The sequence below is a fragment of the Pseudorasbora parva genome, chromosome 14 (genome assembly GCF_024679245.1).
Source record: "Pseudorasbora parva isolate DD20220531a chromosome 14, ASM2467924v1, whole genome shotgun sequence".
Classification (NCBI taxonomy): domain Eukaryota; kingdom Metazoa; phylum Chordata; class Actinopteri; order Cypriniformes; family Gobionidae; genus Pseudorasbora; species Pseudorasbora parva.
In genome coordinates this window covers 27,363,394-27,383,356 of record NC_090185.1, presented here as the reverse complement: position 1 = coordinate 27,383,356, position 19,963 = coordinate 27,363,394, and the positions used below count along the sequence as shown (strand labels likewise).

Sequence of the window (19,963 nt, the reverse complement as noted above, 5' to 3'; positions counted from 1 at the left end):
AATTGAGTTTTTTTTCCGAAAAGGTCTCACTTTCATTTAAATGCAATACAGGCCTGTGAGCAAATAAACTAAGAGTGGCCTACCTAAAGCATCCTCTAATAACAATTGAGTGTTTGAAAAAACACTTTCCATTTCACATTACATCCAGTCTAGAACCCACTAGGTTTCGGTGAGGAGCCAGCCTTTGGCCATGGGACGCTACAGTAGAACAGATGCATTCTGGCTTGATAAAATTGTCTATATCGAGAGGCAGCAAATTCTGAGGGGCTCAAAATGCCCCTCAGAATGAGCTACCACCTGTATTGCATTACAGTGTACTCCAAATATAGCAACTCTCTCCCACATATTCTGCTAGTGTGAAAACACCCTACTGGCCTCACTAAATAATCTTTCAACAACAATTGAGTTTTTTTCAAAAAGGTCTCACTTTCATGTAACTGCAATACAGTCCTGTGAGTAAACAACTAAGAGTGGCCTACCTAAAGCATCCTCTAATAACAATTGAGTGTTTGAAAAAACACTCTCCAGTTAACATTACATCCAGCCTAGAACCCGTAGGTTTCGGTGGGGAGCCAGCCTTTGGCCATGGGACGCTACAGTAAAACAGATGCATTCTGGCTTGATAAAATGGTCTATATGGAGAGGCAGCAAATTCTGAGGGGCTCAAAATGCCCCTCAGAATGAGCTACCACCTGTATTGCATTACAGTCCACTCCAACTATAGCGACTCTCTCCCACATATTCTGCTAATGTGAAAACACCCTACTGGCCTCACTAAATAATCTTTCAATAACAATTAAGTTTTTTTTCCCCAACAAGGTCTCACTTTCATTTAACTGCAATACAGGCCTGTGAGTAAATAAACTAAGAGTGGCCTACCTAAAGCATCCTCTAAAAGCAATTGAGTGTTTGAAAAAACACTCTCCAGTTCACATTACATCAGGGCTAGAACCCGCTAGGTTTTGGTGGGGAGCTAGCCTTTGGCCATGGGATGCTAAAGTAGAACAGATACATTCTGGCTTGATAAAATGGTCTATATGGAGAGGCAGCAAATTCTGAGGGGCTCAAAATGCCCCTCAGAATGAGCTACCACCTGTATTGTATTACATTCTACTCCAACTATAGCAACTCTTTCCAACATATTCTGCTAATGTGAAAACACCCTACTGGCCTCGCTAAATAATCTTTCAATAACAATTGAGTTTTTTTCCCAAAAAGGTCTCACTTTCATTTAAATGCAATACAGGCCTGTGAGCAAATAAACTAAGAGTGGCCTACCTAAAGCATCCTCTAATAACAATTGAGTGTTTGAAAAAACACTTTCCATTTCACATTACATCCAGCCTAGAACCCACTAGGTTTCGGTGGGGAGCCAGCCTTTGGCCATGGGACACTACAGTAGAACAGATGCATTCTGGCTTGATAAAATGGTCTATATGGAGAGGCATAACATTCTGAGGGGCTCAAAATGCCCCTCAGAATGAGCTACCACCTGTATTGCATTACATTCTTCTCCAACTATAGCAACTCTCTTCAACATATTCGATTAATTTGAAAACACCCTACTGGCCTCACTAAATAATCTTTCAATAACAATTGAGATTTTTTTCCCCAAAAAGGTCTCACTTTCATTTAACTGCAATACAGGCCTGTGAGCAAATAAACTAAGAGTGGCCTACCTAAAGCATCCTCTAATAACAATTGAGTGTTTGAAAAAACACTTTCCATTTCACATTACATCCAGCCTAGAACCCACTAGGTTTCGGTGAGGAGCCAGCCTTTGGCCATGGGACGCTACAGTAGAACAGATGCATTCTGGCTTGATAAAATTGTCTATATCGAGAGGCAGCAAATTCTGAGGGGCTCAAAATGCCCCTCAGAATGAGCTACCACCTGTATTGCATTACAGTGTACTCCAACTATAGCAACTCTCTCCCACATATTCTGCTAGTGTGAAAACACCCTACTGGCCTTACTTAATAATCTTTCAATAACAATTGAGTTTTTTTCAAAAAGGTCTCACTTTCATGTAACTGCAATACAGGCCTGTGAATAAACAACTAAGAGTGGCCTACCAAAAGCATCCTCTAATTGAGTTTTTTTCAAAAAGGTCTCACTTTCATGTAACTGCAATACAGGCCTGTGAATAAACAACTAAGAGTGGCCTACCTAAAGCATCCTCTAATTGAGCGTTTGAAAAAACACTCTCCAGTTCACATTACATCCAGCCTAGAACCCGCTAGGTTTCGGTGGGGCGCCAGCCTTTGGCCATGGGACGCTACCATAGAACAGATGCATTCTGGCTTGATAAAATGGTCTATATGGAGAGACAGCAAATTCTGAGGGGCTCAAAATGCCCCTCAGAATGAGCTACCACCTGTATTGCATTACATTCTTCTCCAACTATAGCAACTCTCTCCAACATATTCGATTAATTTGAAAACACCCTACTGGCCTCACTAAATAATCTTCCAATAACAATTGAGATTTTTTTCCCCAAAAAGGTCTCACTTTCATTTAACTGCAATACAGGCCTGTGAGTAAATAAACTAAGAGTGGCCCACCTAAAGCATCCTTTAATAACAATTGAGTGTTTGAAAAAACACTTTCCATTTCACATTACATCCAGCCTAGAACCCACTAGGTTTCGGTGTGGAGCCAGCCTTTGGCAATGGGACGCTACAGTAGAACAGATGCATTCTGGCTTGATAAAATTGTCTATATCGAGAGGCAGCAAATTCTTAGGGGCTCAAAATGCCCCTCAGAATTAGCTACCACCTGTATTGCATTACAGTGTACTCCAAATATAGCAACTCTCTCCCACATTTTCTGCTAGTGTGAAAACACCCTACTGGCCTCACTAAATAATCTTTCAACAACAATTGAGTTTTTTTCAAAAAGGTCTCACTTTCATGTAACTGCAATACAGGCCTGTGAGTCAACAACTAAGAGTGGCCTACCTAAAGCATCCTCTAATAACAATTGAGTGTTTGAAAAAACACTTTCCATTTCACATTACATCCAGCCTAGAACCCACTAGGTTTTGGTGAGGAGCCAGCCTTTGGCCATGGGACGCTACAGTAGAACAGATGCATTCTGGCTTGATAAAATTGTCTATATCGAGAGGCAGCAAATTCTGAGGGGCTCAAAATGCCCCTCAGAATGAGCTACCACCTGTATTGCATTACAGTGTACTCCAACTATAGCAACTCTCTCCCACATATTCTGCTAGTGTGAAAACACCCTACTGGCCTCACTTAATAATCTTTCAATAACAATTGAGTTTTTTTCAAAAAGGTCTCACTTTCATGTAACTGCAATACAGGCCTGTGAATAAACAACTAAGAGTGGCCTACCTAAAGCATCCTCTAATAGCAATTGAGCGTTTGAAAAAACACTCTCCAGTTCACATTACATCCAGCCTAGAACCCGCTAGGTTTCGGTGGGGCGCCAGCCTTTGGCCATGGGACGCTACAGTAGAACAGATGCATTCTGGCTTGATAAAATGGTCTATATGGAGAGGCAGCAAATTCTGAGGGGCTCAAAATGCCCCTCAGAATGAGCTACCACCTGTATTGCATTACATTCTTCTCCAACTATAGCAACTCTCTCCAACATATTCGATTAATTTGAAAACACCCTACTGGCCTCACTAAATAATCTTCCAATAACAATTGAGATTTTTTTCCCCAAAAAGGTCTCACTTTCATGTAACTGCAATACAGGCCTGTGAGTAAACAACTAAGAGTGGCCTACCTAAAGCATCCTGTAATAACAATTGAGTGTTTGAAAAAACACTCTCCAGTTCACATTACATCCAGCCTAGAACCCACTAGATTTCGGTGAGGAGCCAGCCTTTGGCCATGGGACGCTACAGTAGAACAGATGCATTCTGGCTTGATAAAATTGTCTATATCGAGAGGCAGCAAATTCTTAGGGGCTCAAAATGCCCCTCAGAATTAGCTACCACCTGTATTGCATTACAGTGTACTCCAAATATAGCAACTCTCTCCCACATTTTCTGCTAGTGTGAAAACACCCTACTGGCCTCACTAAATAATCTTTCAACAACAATTGAGTTTTTTTCAAAAAGGTCTCACTTTCATGTAACTGCAATACAGGCCTGTGAGTCAACAACTAAGAGTGGCCTACCTAAAGCATCCTCTAATAACAATTGAGTGTTTGAAAAAACACTTTCCATTTCACATTACATCCAGCCTAGAACCCACTAGGTTTCGGTGAGGAGCCAGCCTTTGGCCATGGGACGCTACAGTAGAACAGATGCATTCTGGCTTGATAAAATTGTCTATATCGAGAGGCAGCAAATTCTGAGGGGCTCAAAATGCCCCTCAGAATGAGCTACCACCTGTATTGCATTACAGTGTACTCCAACTATAGCAACTCTCTCCCACATATTCTGCTAGTGTGAAAACACCCTACTGGCCTCACTTAATAATCTTTCAATAACAATTGAGTTTTTTTCAAAAAGGTCTCACTTTCATGTAACTGCAATACAGGCCTGTGAATAAACAACTAAGAGTGGCCTACCTAAAGCATCCTCTAATAGCAATTGAGCGTTTGAAAAAACACTCTCCAGTTCACATTACATCCAGCCTAGAACCCGCTAGGTTTCGGTGGGGCGCCAGCCTTTGGCCATGGGACGCTACAGTAGAACAGATGCATTCTGGCTTGATAAAATGGTCTATATGGAGAGGCAGCAAATTCTGAGGGGCTCAAAATGCCCCTCAGAATGAGCTACCACCTGTATTGCATTACATTCTTCTCCAACTATAGCAACTCTCTCCAACATATTCGATTAATTTGAAAACACCCTACTGGCCTCACTAAATAATCTTCCAATAACAATTGAGATTTTTTTCCCCAAAAAGGTCTCACTTTCATGTAACTGCAATACAGGCCTGTGAGTAAACAACTAAGAGTGGCCTACCTAAAGCATCCTGTAATAACAATTGAGTGTTTGAAAAAACACTCTCCAGTTCACATTACATCCAGCCTAGAACCCACTAGATTTCGGTGAGGAGCCAGCCTTTGGCCATGGGACGCTACAGTAGAACAGATGCATTCTGGCTTGATAAAATTGTCTATATCGAGAGGCAGCAAATTCTGAGGGGCTCAAAATGCCCCTCAGAATGAGCTACCACCTGTATTGCATTACAGTGTACTCCTACTATAGCAACTCTCTCCCACATATTCTGCTAGTGTGAAAACACCCTACTGGCCTCACTAAATAATCTTTCAATAACAATTGAGTTTTTTTCAAAAAGGTCTCACTTTCATGTAACTGCAATACAGGCCTGTGAGTAAACAACTAAGAGTGGCCTACCTAAAGCCTCCTCTAATAACAATTGAGTGTTTGAAAAAACACTCTCCAGTTCACATTACATCCAGGCTAGAACCCGCTAGGTTTCGGTGTGGAGCCAGCCTTTGGCAATGGGACGCTACAGTAGAATCGATGCATTCTGGCTTGATAAAATTGTCTATATTGAGAGGCAGCAAATTCTGAGGGGCTCAAAATGCCCCTCAGAATGAGCTACCACCTGTATTGCATTACAGTGTACTCCAACTATAGCAACTCTCTCCCACATATTCTGCTAATGTGAAAACACCCTTCTGGCCTCACTTAATAATCTTTCAATAACAATTGAGTTTTTTTTTCAAAAAGGTCTCACTTTCATGTAACTGCAATACAGGCCTGTGAATAAACAACTAAGAGTGCACTGTAAAAAGATAACTGTGAAAAATACAGCAACTTGCTGGCAGCAATTAGCTTGTAAGTTGCTGTATTTCATTTCACAGTATTCTTACTGTAAATATAATCGCAGTAACTTTTTAATTACTGTAAAAAAATGTACAGTAATAATCACAGTACTGTATTTTATAATTATACTGTTTTCAGGATTACTGCATTAATTTTGTGTACTGTAAAATAAAGACACTGTCACAAATGCCATTTATTTTCTCACTTTTAATTTCAAAAATTCATAAAAAAAATAGTATAGCAAAATTTGTTCAATGTTACAATTTATCTGTACATTTTTTATTTCATCACTTTTCTGAACATACAAAAAAACACTTTTCTGAACAAACAAAATCAATATTTAATAAAATGTTTGGATAAAATTACAAATGTATAAAAATGTAATTATTTAAAAACAGCAGGATTTCAAATCTATATATTTTCTGAACATATACATTTTTTTCAATAAGTTAACATTTCTCTGTGAACAATTTATTTCATTTCAGCACTTTTTTGAGCAAACAAAACAATCAATATGTATTCAAATCTTTGGGTAAAATTACAAATCTATAAAAATTAAATGATTTAAAGGGATATTTCACCCAAAATGTTTAATTGTGTCATCATTTACTCACCCTCAACCTGTATAAATTTATTTCTTTTGCTGAACACAAAGAAAGATATTTTGAAGAATGTCGGTAACCAGACAGTTGATGGGTCCCATTGACTTCCTTAGTAGAAAAAAAATACTAAGGAAGTCAATGGGACCCATCAACTGTCTGGTTAACAGCATTCTACAAAATATCTTTCTTTGTGTTCAGCAAAAGAAAGAAATTTATACAGGTTGAGGGTAAGTAAATGATGACACAATTGAAATTTTTGGGTGAACTATCCCTTTAAAAACAGAAGGATTTCAAACCTGAATATTGTTTTTCTCCAATAATGTTTTTTTTCCATAACTATTATTCTTTTAAAACTTGACCTGGACTTCCTGGGCCTGAGTCTTCTGCCCTGTAGAAGAAGAAATTCATTATTAATGTAAAAGTTTAAAAGTAAGACAGATGGGTTGATGACATACACATAAAGTTTTAAATAAATATTAGTATTTTTTATATGCTTTGTTGGTGGTTTGTGGAGTAGCATCCCCCGGGGCTGATATTTTTTTATAGCTTTACAAAAGATGTAAAATGTAAATGTATTTTCGTTAACACAAACTGTAACATCTGTAAAAATAACAACCTATTTTTAAAAGATAAAATGTAAATATTATGGAGTTGCAACTCGACTCTTATTAGACAGAATTGGTTTCTGTCATTTGCCATTACTTTAATATTTAATAACTGTCTACATGAATATTATAAAATTGTACATGAATATTGTACATTTCTGCCACAATACCATGTTTGCAGTTAGTGATACAACAGTGAAATTTATGTTTGTGAGTTCTGAATGGAAAAGTATTCTAACTGGCTGGTGTTGTCACACAATGTTCCTCCTGTTTTTCATGTCAGTGTTGTTGAATCACCTTGTGTTGACGCTGTAAAACTGCCTGATTTGAAAATGATGCTTGGCAGGCCTAAAGGGATAGTTCACTTTAAAATGAAAATGCTATTATCACATACTCAACCTCAAGTTGTTTCAAATCTGTATGAATTTCTTTCTCCTGCTGAACACAAAAGAGGATATTTTGAAGAATGTCGGTAACCAAACAGTTAACTGGAGCCAGTGACTTCCATAGTATTTTTTTTTACTATTATGGAAGTCACTGGCTCCAGTTAACTGTTTGCTTACCAACATTCTTCAAAATATCCTCTTTTGTGTTCAGCAGAAGAAAGAAATTCATACAGGTTTGAAACAACTTGAGAATAAATTTTAAAGTGAACTATCCCTTTAATAGACAAGTTGCTGGCCACCCCTGACTTTCAATCACCATTTAAAGGTATTCAAGGTAACAATTAAAAGTCTCACCTGGAATTAGTTGTTCTGCCAGTCATACTCGATGAAGTCCCTGATGACCACCTTCCCAGTTTGTCTGCTAATCTGGACCTTTGAATTGCACTCGGTGTGCTCTGGGTTAATTCTGACGAAGAATCTGAAAATAAAAACATTAGGCTATGCATTACCCTATCCAAGAAAAAATACCTATTTTTTTCTATTGGATCAGTAACAACTAGAGATTTTTGGAATGTAAGTGCAAGATGCTTTATATGTGAAGTAACCCTTAATATTGGCATCTATTGTGTATGTTGAGTGCTTGGATCTTACCGAGCATGATGAGTCTGGGAGTGTTTGGCAGGAAATCTGAGCCTCAGCGTTTGCTTAGGTGGAAGTTTCTTGTAACACAAAATAAAACGAAAACACAGTTTTAGAAATCACAAGTTCAATATTCATAAGAGAAAGTGTGTGGCAATACTGTAAAAAATTACAATTTCAAATAATTTTTATTTAAAGCTAACGTAGCTACTATTTAATAAAATAAAAGACGTTATAAATGTAATTTCGCCAGATAAGACAAATATTAATACAATATATGCTCCAAAAAGTCGGGAATGGCACTCTATTAACAATCTAACTTATAGTTTCTGCAGCTTGAAGGCAATGAAGTTCAGAAAAATCATGAAATTATTAAGAATATGTTAAGTAACGTAGCTTAACGGATAACGTTACCTCTAGCTGGCTGCGTTTTCTCGGCCCGCTTAACTTCAATGTCTGATTCCTCAGGCGGCAACAGCAAGCAAGAGAAAAGAAACGAGAGATTATTAAACGGCTACCGCGCCAATAAATACAAAAAATTACACCATTTTAAATTAATGTCATTTCCCAATGCTAACGTTAGTCTTTAATCAAATTAAAGACGTTAAAAATGTAATGTTGCCGGATAAGACAAATCTTAATACAGTAGCCTACAGCCCATGCATGCTCCCACAAGTTTGAATAGCATTTTACCAATCTAGTTTCTGGGGGTTTCCATTCAGAAAAATCATGATTAATCACTATGAAAAATATGTTAAGTTAGGCCTAACGTACATACCTCAGCTGAGTTTGCTTTCAGCTCGAGACCGTCGAGAGTCGGCAGGCTTTGGCTCACTGCCTCACGCGCATGTGGTGACAGGAAAAAAAGCGATCACATTATTTGACGGATCAGCACCAAAAGAGATCACATCCACAATTTAATTTTTATTTAACAATACTATCCTTCTATAAATTAATGACGTTATCAAATGTTGCCAGACTAGAAAATATATCGAAATCATGCAGAAATATTTGTGGAAATAAAATTATAAAATGCACACACAGCATGAGACGAGTTTACTAGAAAGTGTGCCGCTCATTACTCTTTTCTCTCTCAGTGCACTCTTAAAGTTGAACAAACAGTTGACTTTACAAGAGTAAACTTTGGAAATACATTATGTTACCTTTCTGAAGTAAAAATTCGGATGAAAGTGGGGAATCTCGTAGCTTTCCTTGGCTGAAAAAAAAAATATTCTAGAAAATGCTGTATTGTGATTCACAGGAGAGAAAAAAAATACTGTAGAATTTACTCGCCATTGAAAAAAGACCATGATGCTTTGCAGATCTACAGCAACCTGCTGTATACAGGTTCTACAGTAAGTATTTTCTCATTTTACAGTAATAATGCTGTGAAAACTACAGATATTGGTTACAGTGTGGCCTACCTAAAGCATCCTCTAATAGCAATTGAGCGTTTGAAAAAACTCTCTCCAGTTCACATTACATCCAGGCTAGAACCCACTACGTTTCGGTGGGGAGCCAGACTTTGGCCATGGGACGCTAAAGTAGAACAGATACGTTCTGGCTTGATAAAATGGTCTATATGGTGAGGCAGCAAATTCTGAGGGGCTCAAAATGCCCCTCAGAATGAGCTACCACCTGCATTGCATTACAGTCTACCCCAACTATAGCAACTCTCTCCCACATATTCTGCTAATGTGAAAACACCCTACTGGCCTCACTTAATAATCTTTCAATAACAATTGAGTTTTTTTCAAAAAGGTCTCACTTTCATGTAACTGCAATACAGGCCTGTGAGTAAACAACTAAGAGTGGCCTACCTAAAGCATCCTCTAATAACAATTGAGTGTTTGAAAAAACACTCTCCAGTTAACATTACATCCAGGCTACAACCCGCTAGGTTTCGGTGGGGAGCCAGACTTTGGCCATGGGACGCTACAGTAGAACCAAAGTGTTCTTGCTTGATAAAATGGTCTATATGGAGAGGCAGCAAATTCTGAGGGGCTCAAAATGCCCCTCAGAATGAGCTACCACCTGTATTGCATTACAGTCTACTCCAACTATAGCAACTCTCTCCCACATATTCTGCCAATGTGAAAACACCCTACTGGCCTCACTAAATAATCTTTCAATAACAATTTAGTTTTTTTTTTACCAAAAAGGTCTCACTTTCATGTAACTGCAATACAGGCCTGTGAATAAACAACTAAGAGTGGCCCACCTAAAGCATCCTCTAATAGCAATTGAGCGTTTGAAAAAACACTCTCCAGTTCACATTACATCCAGCCTAGAACCCGCTAGGTTTCGGTGGGGCGCCAGCCTTTGGCCATGGGACGCTACAGTAGAACAGATACATTCTGGCTTGATAAAATGGTCTATATGGAGAGGCAGCAAATTCTGAGGGGCTCAAAATGCCCCTCAGAATGAGCTACCACCTGTATTGCATTACATTCTTCTCCAACTATAGCAACTCTCTCCAACATATTCGATTACTTTGAAAACACCCTACTGGCCTTACTAAATAATCTTCCAATAACAATTGAGATTTTTTTCCCCAAAAAGGTCTCACTTTCATTTAACTGCAATACAGGCCTGTGAGTAAATAAACTAAGAGTGGCCCACCTAAAGCATCCTCTAATAACAATTGAGCGTTTGAAAAAACACTCTCCAGTTCACATTACATCCAGCCTGGAACCCACTAGGTTTCGGTGGGGAGCCAGCCTTTGGCCATGGGACGCTACAGTAGAACAGATGCATTCTGGCTTGATAAAATGGTCTATATGGAGAGGCAGCAAATTCTGAGGGGCTCAAAATGCCCCTCAGAATGAGCTACCACCTGTATTGCATTACATTCTTCTCCAACTATAGCAACTCTCTCCAACATATTCGATTAATTTGAAAACACCCTACTGGCCTCACTAAATAATCTTTCAATAACAATTGAGATTTTTTTCCCCAAAAAGGTCTCACTTTCATTTAACTGCAATACAGGCCTGTGAGCAAATAAACTAAGAGTGGCCTACCTAAAGCATCCTCTAATAACAATTGAGTGTTTGAAAAAACACTTTCCATTTCACATTACATCCAGCCTAGAACCCACTAGGTTTCGGTGGGGAGCCAGCCTTTGGCCATGGGACACTACAGTAGAACAGATGCATTCTGGCTTGATAAAATGGTCTATATCGAGAGGCAGCAAATTCTGAGTGGCTCAAAATGCCCCTCAGAATGAGCTACCACCTGTATTGCATTACAGTGTACTCCAACTATAGCAACTCTCTCCCACATATTCTGCTAGTGTGAAAACACCCTACTGGCCTCACTTAATAATCTTTCAATAACAATTGAGTTTTTTTCAAAAAGGTCTCACTTTCATGTAACTGCAATACAGGCCTGTGAATAAACTACTAAGAGTGGCCTACCTAAAGCATCCTCTAATAGCAATTGAGCGTTTGAAAAAACACTCTCCAGTTCACATTACATCCAGCCTAGAACCCGCTAGGTTTCGGTGGGGCGCCAGCCTTTGGCCATGGGACGCTACAGTAGAACAGATGCATTCTGGCTTGATAAAATGGTCTATATGGAGAGGCAGCAAATTCTGAGGGGCTCAAAATGCCCCTCAGAATGAGCTACCACCTGTATTGCATTACATTCTTCTCCAACTATAGCAACTCTCTCCAACATATTCGATTAATTTAAAAACACCCTACTGGCCTTACTAAATAATCTTCCAATAACAATTGAGATTTTTTCCCCCAAAAAGGTCTCACTTTCATTTAACTGCAATACAGGCCTGTGAGTAAATAAACTAAGAGTGGCCCACCTAAAGCATCCTCTAATAACAATTGAGTGTTTGAAAAAACACTTTCCATTTCACATTACATCCAGCCTAGAACCCACTAGGTTTCGGTGTGGAGCCAGCCTTTGGCAATGGGACGCTACAGTAGAACAGATGCATTCTGGCTTGATAAAATTGTCTATATCGAGAGGCAGCAAATTCTGAGGGGCTCAAAATGCCCCTCAGAATTAGCTACCACCTGTATTGCATTACAGTGTACTCCAACTATAGCAACTCTCTCCCACATATTCTGCTAGTGTGAAAACACCCTACTGGCCTCACTAAATAATCTTTCAACAACAATTGAGTTTTTTTCAAAAAGGTCTCACTTTCATGTAACTGCAATACAGAACTGTGAGTAAACAACTAAGAGTGGCCTACCTAAAGCATCCTCTAATAACAATTGAGTGTTTGAAAAAACACTTTCCATTTCACATTACATCCAGCCTAGAACCCACTAGGTTTCGGTGAGGAGCCACCCTTTGGCAATGGGACGCTACAGTGGAACAGATGCATTCTGGCTTGATAAAATTGTCTATATCGAGAGGCAGCAAATTCTGAGGGGCTCAAAATGCCCCTCAGAATGAGCTACCACCTGTATTGCATTACAGTGTACTCCAACTATAGCAACTCTCTCCCACATATTCTGCTAGTGTGAAAACACCCTACTGGCCTCACTAAATAATCTTTCAATAACAATTGAGTTTTTTTCAAAAAGGTCTCACTTTCATGTAACTGCAATACAGGCCTGTGAATAAACAACTAAGAGTGGCCTACCTAAAGCATCCTCTAATAGCAATTGAGCGTTTGAAAAAACACTCTCCAGTTCACATTACATCCAGCCTAGAACCCGCTAGGTTTCGGTGGGGCACCAGCCTTTGGCCATGGGACGCTACAGTAGAACAGATGCATTCTGGCTTGATAAAATGGTCTATATGGAGAGGCAGCAAATTCTGAGGGGCTCTAAATGCCCCTCAGAATGAGCTACCACCAGTATTGCATTACATTCTACTCCAACTATAGCAACTCTCTCCAACATATTCTGCTAATGTGAAAACACCCTACTGGCCTCGCTAAATAATCTTTCAATAACTATTGAGTTTTTTTTCCGAAAAGGTCTCACTTTCATTTAAATGCAATACAGGCCTGTGAGCAAATAAACTAAGAGTGGCCTACCTAAAGCATCCTCTAATAACAATTGAGTGTTTGAAAAAACACTTTCCATTTCACATTACATCCAGTCTAGAACCCACTAGGTTTCGGTGAGGAGCCAGCCTTTGGCCATGGGACGCTACAGTAGAACAGATGCATTCTGGCTTGATAAAATTGTCTATATCGAGAGGCAGCAAATTCTGAGGGGCTCAAAATGCCCCTCAGAATGAGCTACCACCTGTATTGCATTACAGTGTACTCCAAATATAGCAACTCTCTCCCACATATTCTGCTAGTGTGAAAACACCCTACTGGTCTCACTAAATAATCTTTCAACAACAATTGAGTTTTTTTCAAAAAGGTCTCACTTTCATGTAACTGCAATACAGTCCTGTGAGTAAACAACTAAGAGTGGCCTACCTAAAGCATCCTCTAATAACAATTGAGTGTTTGAAAAAACACTCTCCAGTTAACATTACATCCAGCCTAGAACCCGCTAGGTTTCGGTGGGGAGCCAGCCTTTGGACATGGGACGCTACAGTAGAACAGATGCATTCTGGCTTGATAAAATGGTCTATATGGAGAGGCAGCAAATTCTGAGGGGCTCAAAATGCCCCTCAGAATGAGCTACCACCTGTATTGCATTACATTCTACTCCAACTATAGCAACTCTTTCCAACATATTCTGCTAATGTGAAAACACCCTACTGGCCTCGCTAAATAATCTTTCAATAACAATTGAGTTTTTTTCCCAAAAAGGTCTCACTTTCATTTAAATGCAATACAGGCCTGTGAGCAAATAAACTAAGAGTGGCCTACCTAAAGCATCCTCTAATAACAATTGAGTGTTTGAAAAAACACTTTCCATTTCACATTACATCCAGCCTAGAACCCACTAGGTTTCGGTGGGGAGCCAGCCTTTGGCCATGGGACACTACAGTAGAACAGATGCATTCTGGCTTGATAAAATGGTCTATATGGAGAGGCAGCAAATTCTGAGGGGCTCAAAATGCCCCTCAGAATGAGCTACCACCTGTATTGCATTACATTCTTCTCCAACTATAGCAACTCTCTTCAACATATTCGATTAATTTGAAAACACCCTACTGGCCTCACTAAATAATCTTTCAATAACAATTGAGTTTTTTTCCCAAAAAGGTCTCACTTTCATTTAAATGCAATACAGGCCTGTGAGCAAATAAACTAAGAGTGGCCTACCTAAAGCATCCTCTAATAACAATTGAGTGTTTGAAAAAACACTTTCCATTTCACATTACATCCAGCCTAGAACCCACTAGGTTTCGGTGGGGAGCCAGCCTTTGGCCATGGGACGCTACAGTAGAACAGATGCATTCTGGCTTGATAAAATTGTCTATATCGAGAGGCAGCAAATTCTGAGGGGCTCAAAATGCCCCTCAGAATGAGCTACCACCTGTATTGCATTACAGTGTACTCCAACTATAGCAACTCTCTCCCACATATTCTGCTAGTGTGAAAACACCCTACTGGCCTCACTTAATAATCTTTCAATAACAATTGAGTTTTTTTTCAAAAAGGTCTCACTTTCATGTAACTGCAATACAGGCCTGTGAATAAACAACTAAGAGTGGCCTACCAAAAGCATCCTCTAATTGAGTTTTTTTCAAAAAGGTCTCACTTTCATGTAACTGCAATACAGGCCTGTGAATAAACAACTAGGAGTGGCCTACCTAAAGCATCCTCTAATTGAGCGTTTGAAAAAACACTCTCCAGTTCACATTACATCCAGCCTAGAACCCGCTAGGTTTCGGTGGGGCGCCAGCCTTTGGCCATGGGACGCTACAGTAGAACAGATGCATTCTGGCTTGATAAAATGGTCTATATGGAGAGACAGCAAATTCTGAGGGGCTCAAAATGCCCCTCAGAATGAGCTACCACCTGTATTGCATTACATTCTTCTCCAACTATAGCAACTCTCTCCAACATATTCGATTAATTTGAAAACACCCTACTGGCCTTACTAAATAATCTTCCAATAACAATTGAGATTTTTTTCCCCAAAAAGGTCTCACTTTCATTTAACTGCAATACAGGCCTGTGAGTAAATAAACTAAGAGTGGCCCACCTAAAGCATCCTCTAATAACAATTGAGCGTTTGAAAAAACACTCTCCAGTTCACATTACATCCAGCCTAGAACCCGCTAGGTTTCGGTGGGGAGCCAGCCTTTGGCCATGGGACGCTACAGCAGAACAGATGGATTCTGGCTTGATAAAATGGTCTATATGGAGAGGCAGCAAATTCTGAGGGGCTCAAAATGCCCCTCAGAATGAGCTACCACCTGTATTGCATTACATTCTACTCCAACTATAGCAACTCTCTCCAACATATTCTGCTAATGTGAAAACACCCTACTGGCCTCGCTAAATAATCTTTCAATAACAATTGAGTTTTTTTCAAAAAGGTCTCACTTTCATGTAACTGCAATACAGGCCTGTGAATAAACTACTAAGAGTGGCCTACCTAAAGCATCCTCTAATAGCAATTGAGCGTTTGAAAAAACACTCTCCAGTTCACATTACATCCAGCCTAGAACCCGCTAGGTTTCGGTGGGGCGCCAGCCTTTGGCCATGGGACGCTACAGTAGAACAGATGCATTCTGGCTTGATAAAATTGTCTATATCGAGAGGCAGCAAATTCTGAGGGGCTCAAAATGCCCCTCAGAATTAGCTACCACCTGTATTGCATTACAGTGTACTCCAAATATAGCAACTCTCTCCCACATATTCTGCTAGTGTGAAAACACCCTACTGGCCTCACTAAATAATCTTTCAACAACAATTGAGTTTTTTTCAAAAAGGTCTCACTTTCATGTAACTGCAATACAGAACTGTGAGTAAACAACTAAGAGTGGCCTACCTAAAGCATCCTCTAATAACAATTGAGTGTTTGAAAAAACACTTTCCATTTCACATTACATCCAGCCTAGAACCCACTAGGTTTCGGTGAGGAGCCACCCTTTGGCAATGGGACGCTACAGTAGAACAGATGCATTCTGGCTTGATAAAATTGTCTATATCGAGAGGCAGCAAATTCTGAGGGGCTCAAAATGCCCCTCAGAATGAGCTACCACCTGTATTGCATTACAGTGTACTCCAACTATAGCAACTCTCTCCCACATATTCTGCTAGTGTGAAAACACCCTACTGGCCTCACTAAATAATCTTTCAATAACAATTGAGTTTTTTTCAAAAAGGTCTCACTTTCATGTAACTGCAATACAGGCCTGTGAATAAACAACTAAGAGTGGCCTACCTAAAGCATCCTCTAATAGCAATTGAGCGTTTGAAAAAACACTCTCCAGTTCACATTACATCCAGCCTAGAACCCGCTAGGTTTCGGTGGGGCACCAGCCTTTGGCCATGGGACGCTACAGTAGAACAGATGCATTCTGGCTTGATAAAATGGTCTATATGGAGAGGCAGCAAATTCTGAGGGGCTCTAAATGCCCCTCAGAATGAGCTACCACCTGTATTGCATTACATTCTACTCCAACTATAGCAACTCTCTCCAACATATTCTGCTAATGTGAAAACACCCTACTGGCCTCGCTAAATAATCTTTCAATAACTATTGAGTTTTTTTTCCGAAAAGGTCTCACTTTCATTTAAATGCAATACAGGCCTGTGAGCAAATAAACTAAGAGTGGCCTACCTAAAGCATCCTCTAATAACAATTGAGTGTTTGAAAAAACACTTTCCATTTCACATTACATCCAGTCTAGAACCCACTAGGTTTCGGTGAGGAGCCAGCCTTTGGCCATGGGACGCTACAGTAGAACAGATGCATTCTGGCTTGATAAAATTGTCTATATCGAGAGGCAGCAAATTCTGAGGGGCTCAAAATGCCCCTCAGAATGAGCTACCACCTGTATTGCATTACAGTCTACTCCAACTATAGCAACTCTCTCCCACATATTCTGCTAATGTGAAAACACCCTACTGGCCTCACTAAATAATCTTTCAATAACAATTAAGTTTTTTTCCCCAACAAGGTCTCACTTTCATTTAACTGCAATACAGGCCTGTGAGTAAATAAACTAAGAGTGGCCTACCTAAAGCATCCTCTAAAAGCAATTGAGTGTTTGAAAAAACACTCTCCAGTTCACATTACATCAGGGCTAGAACCCACTAGGTTTTGGTGGGGAGCTAGCCTTTGGCCATGGGATGCTAAAGTAGAACAGATACATTCTGGCTTGATAAAATGGTCTATATGGAGAGGCAGCAAATTCTGAGGGGCTCAAAATGCCCCTCAGAATGAGCTACCACCTGTATTGCATTACATTCTACTCCAACTATAGCAACTCTTTCCAACATATTCTGCTAATGTGAAAACACCCTACTGGCCTCGCTAAATAATCTTTCAATAACAATTGAGTTTTTTTCCCAAAAAGGTCTCACTTTCATTTAAATGCAATACAGGCCTGTGAGCAAATAAACTAAGAGTGGCCTACCTAAAGCATCCTCTAATAACAATTGAGTGTTTGAAAAAACACTTTCCATTTCACATTACATCCAGCCTAGAACCCACTAGGTTTCGGTGGGGAGCCAGCCTTTGGCCATGGGACACTACAGTAGAACAGATGCATTCTGGCTTGATAAAATGGTCTATATGGAGAGGCAGCAAATTCTGAGGGGCTCAAAATGCCCCTCAGAATGAGCTACCACCTGTATTGCATTACATTCTTCTCCAACTATAGCAACTCTCTTCAACATATTCGATTAATTTGAAAACACCCTACTGGCCTCACTAAATAATCTTTCAATAACAATTGAGATTTTTTTCCCCAAAAAGGTCTCACTTTCATTTAACTGCAATACAGGCCTGTGAGCAAATAAACTAAGAGTGGCCTACCTAAAGCATCCTCTAATAACAATTGAGTGTTTGAAAAAACACTTTCCATTTCACATTACATCCAGCCTAGAACCCACTAGGTTTCGGTGAGGAGCCAGCCTTTGGCCATGGGACGCTACAGTAGAACAGATGCATTCTGGCTTGATAAAATTGTCTATATCGAGAGGCAGCAAATTCTGAGGGGCTCAAAATGCCCCTCAGAATGAGCTACCACCTGTATTGCATTACAGTGTACTCCAACTATAGCAACTCTCTCCCACATATTCTGCTAGTGTGAAAACACCCTACTGGCCTCACTTAATAATCTTTCAATAACAATTGAGTTTTTTTCAAAAAGGTCTCACTTTCATGTAACTGCAATACAGGCCTGTGAATAAACAACTAAGAGTGGCCTACCTAAAGCATCCTCTAATTGAGCGTTTGAAAAAACACTCTCCAGTTCACATTACATCCAGCCTAGAACCCGCTAGGTTTCGGTGGGGCGCCAGCCTTTGGCCATGGGACGCTACAGTAGAACAGATGCATTCTGGCTTGATAAAATGGTCTATATGGAGAGACAGCAAATTCTGAGGGGCTCAAAATGCCCCTCAGAATGAGCTACCACCTGTATTGCATTACATTCTTCTCCAACTATAGCAACTCTCTCCAACATATTCGATTAATTTGAAAACACCCTACTGGCCTTACTAAATAATCTTCCAATAACAATTGAGATTTTTTTCCCCAAAAAGGTCTCACTTTCATTTAACTGCAATACAGGCCTGTGAGTAAATAAACTAAGAGTGGCCCACCTAAAGCATCCTCTAATAACAATTGAGCGTTTGAAAAAACACTCTCCAGTTCACATTACATCCAGCCTAGAACCCGCTAGGTTTCGGTGGGGAGCCAGCCTTTGGCCATGGGACGCTACAGCAGAACAGATGCATTCTGGCTTGATAAAATAGTCTATATGGAGAGGCAGCAAATTCTGAGGGGCTCAAAATGCCCCTCAGAATGAGCTACCACCTGTATTGCATTACATTCTACTCCAACTATAGCAACTCTCTCCAACATATTCTGCTAATGTGAAAACACCCTACTGGCCTCGCTAAATAATCTTTCAATAACAATTGAGATTTTTTTCCCCAAAAAGGTCTCACTTTCATTTAACTGCAATACAGGCCTGTGAGCAAATAAACTAAGAGTGGCCTACCTAAAGCATCCTCTAATAACAATTGAGTGTTTGAAAAAACACTTTCCATTTCACATTACATCCAGCCTAGAACCCACTAGGTTTCGGTGGGGAGCCAGCCTTTGGCAATGGGACACTACAGTAGAACAGATGCATTCTGGCTTGATAAAATGGTCTATATCGAGAGGCAGCAAATTCTGAGGGGCTCAAAATGCCCCTCAGAATGAGCTACCACCTGTATTGCATTACATTCTTCTCCAACTATAGCAACTCTCTCCAACATATTCGATTAATTTGAAAACACCCTACTGGCCTCACTAAATAATCTTCCAATAACAATTGAGATTTTTTTCCCCAAAAAGGTCTCACTTTCATTTAACTGCAATACAGGCCTGTGAGTAAATAAACTAAGAGTGGCCTACCTAAAGCATCCTCTAATAACAATTGAGTGTTTGAAAAAACACTTTCCATTTCACATTACATCCAGCCTAGAACCCACTAGGTTTCGGTGAGGAGCCAGCCTTTGGCCATGGGACGCTACAGTAGAACAGATGCATTCTGGCTTGATAAAATTGTCTATATCGAGAGGCAGCAAATTCTGAGGGGCTCAAAATGCCCCTCAGAATGAGCTACCACCTGTATTGCATTACAGTGTACTCCAACTATAGCAACTCTCTCCCACATATTCTGCTAGTGTGAAAACACCCTACTGGCCTCACTTAATAATCTTTCAATAACAATTGAGTTTTTTCAAAAAGGTCTCACTTTCATGTAACTGCAATACAGGCCTGTGAATAAACTACTAAGAGTGGCCTACCTAAAGCATCCTCTAATAGCAATTGAGCGTTTGAAAAAACACTCTCCAGTTCACATTACATCCAGCCTAGAACCCGCTAGGTTTCG

The 19,963-nt window shown here is 39.9% G+C and overlaps 1 protein-coding gene and 1 long non-coding RNA gene across 2 annotated transcripts in view; one reads left to right on the top strand and one right to left on the bottom strand.

The window, feature by feature from the left end:
- Positions 1-19,963, top strand: part of LOC137039769 (uncharacterized) — a 164,685-nt gene that overhangs the window by 80,024 nt on the left and 64,698 nt on the right. The window lies entirely within an intron of this gene.
- On the bottom strand, positions 6,619-8,770 carry LOC137039559 (uncharacterized). The gene is made up of 4 exons (XR_010897694.1): positions 8,426-8,770; positions 8,024-8,091; positions 7,727-7,850; positions 6,619-6,769 (listed from the first exon to the last, which is right to left on the bottom strand). It is a non-coding gene; the product is annotated as an uncharacterized lncRNA (long non-coding RNA).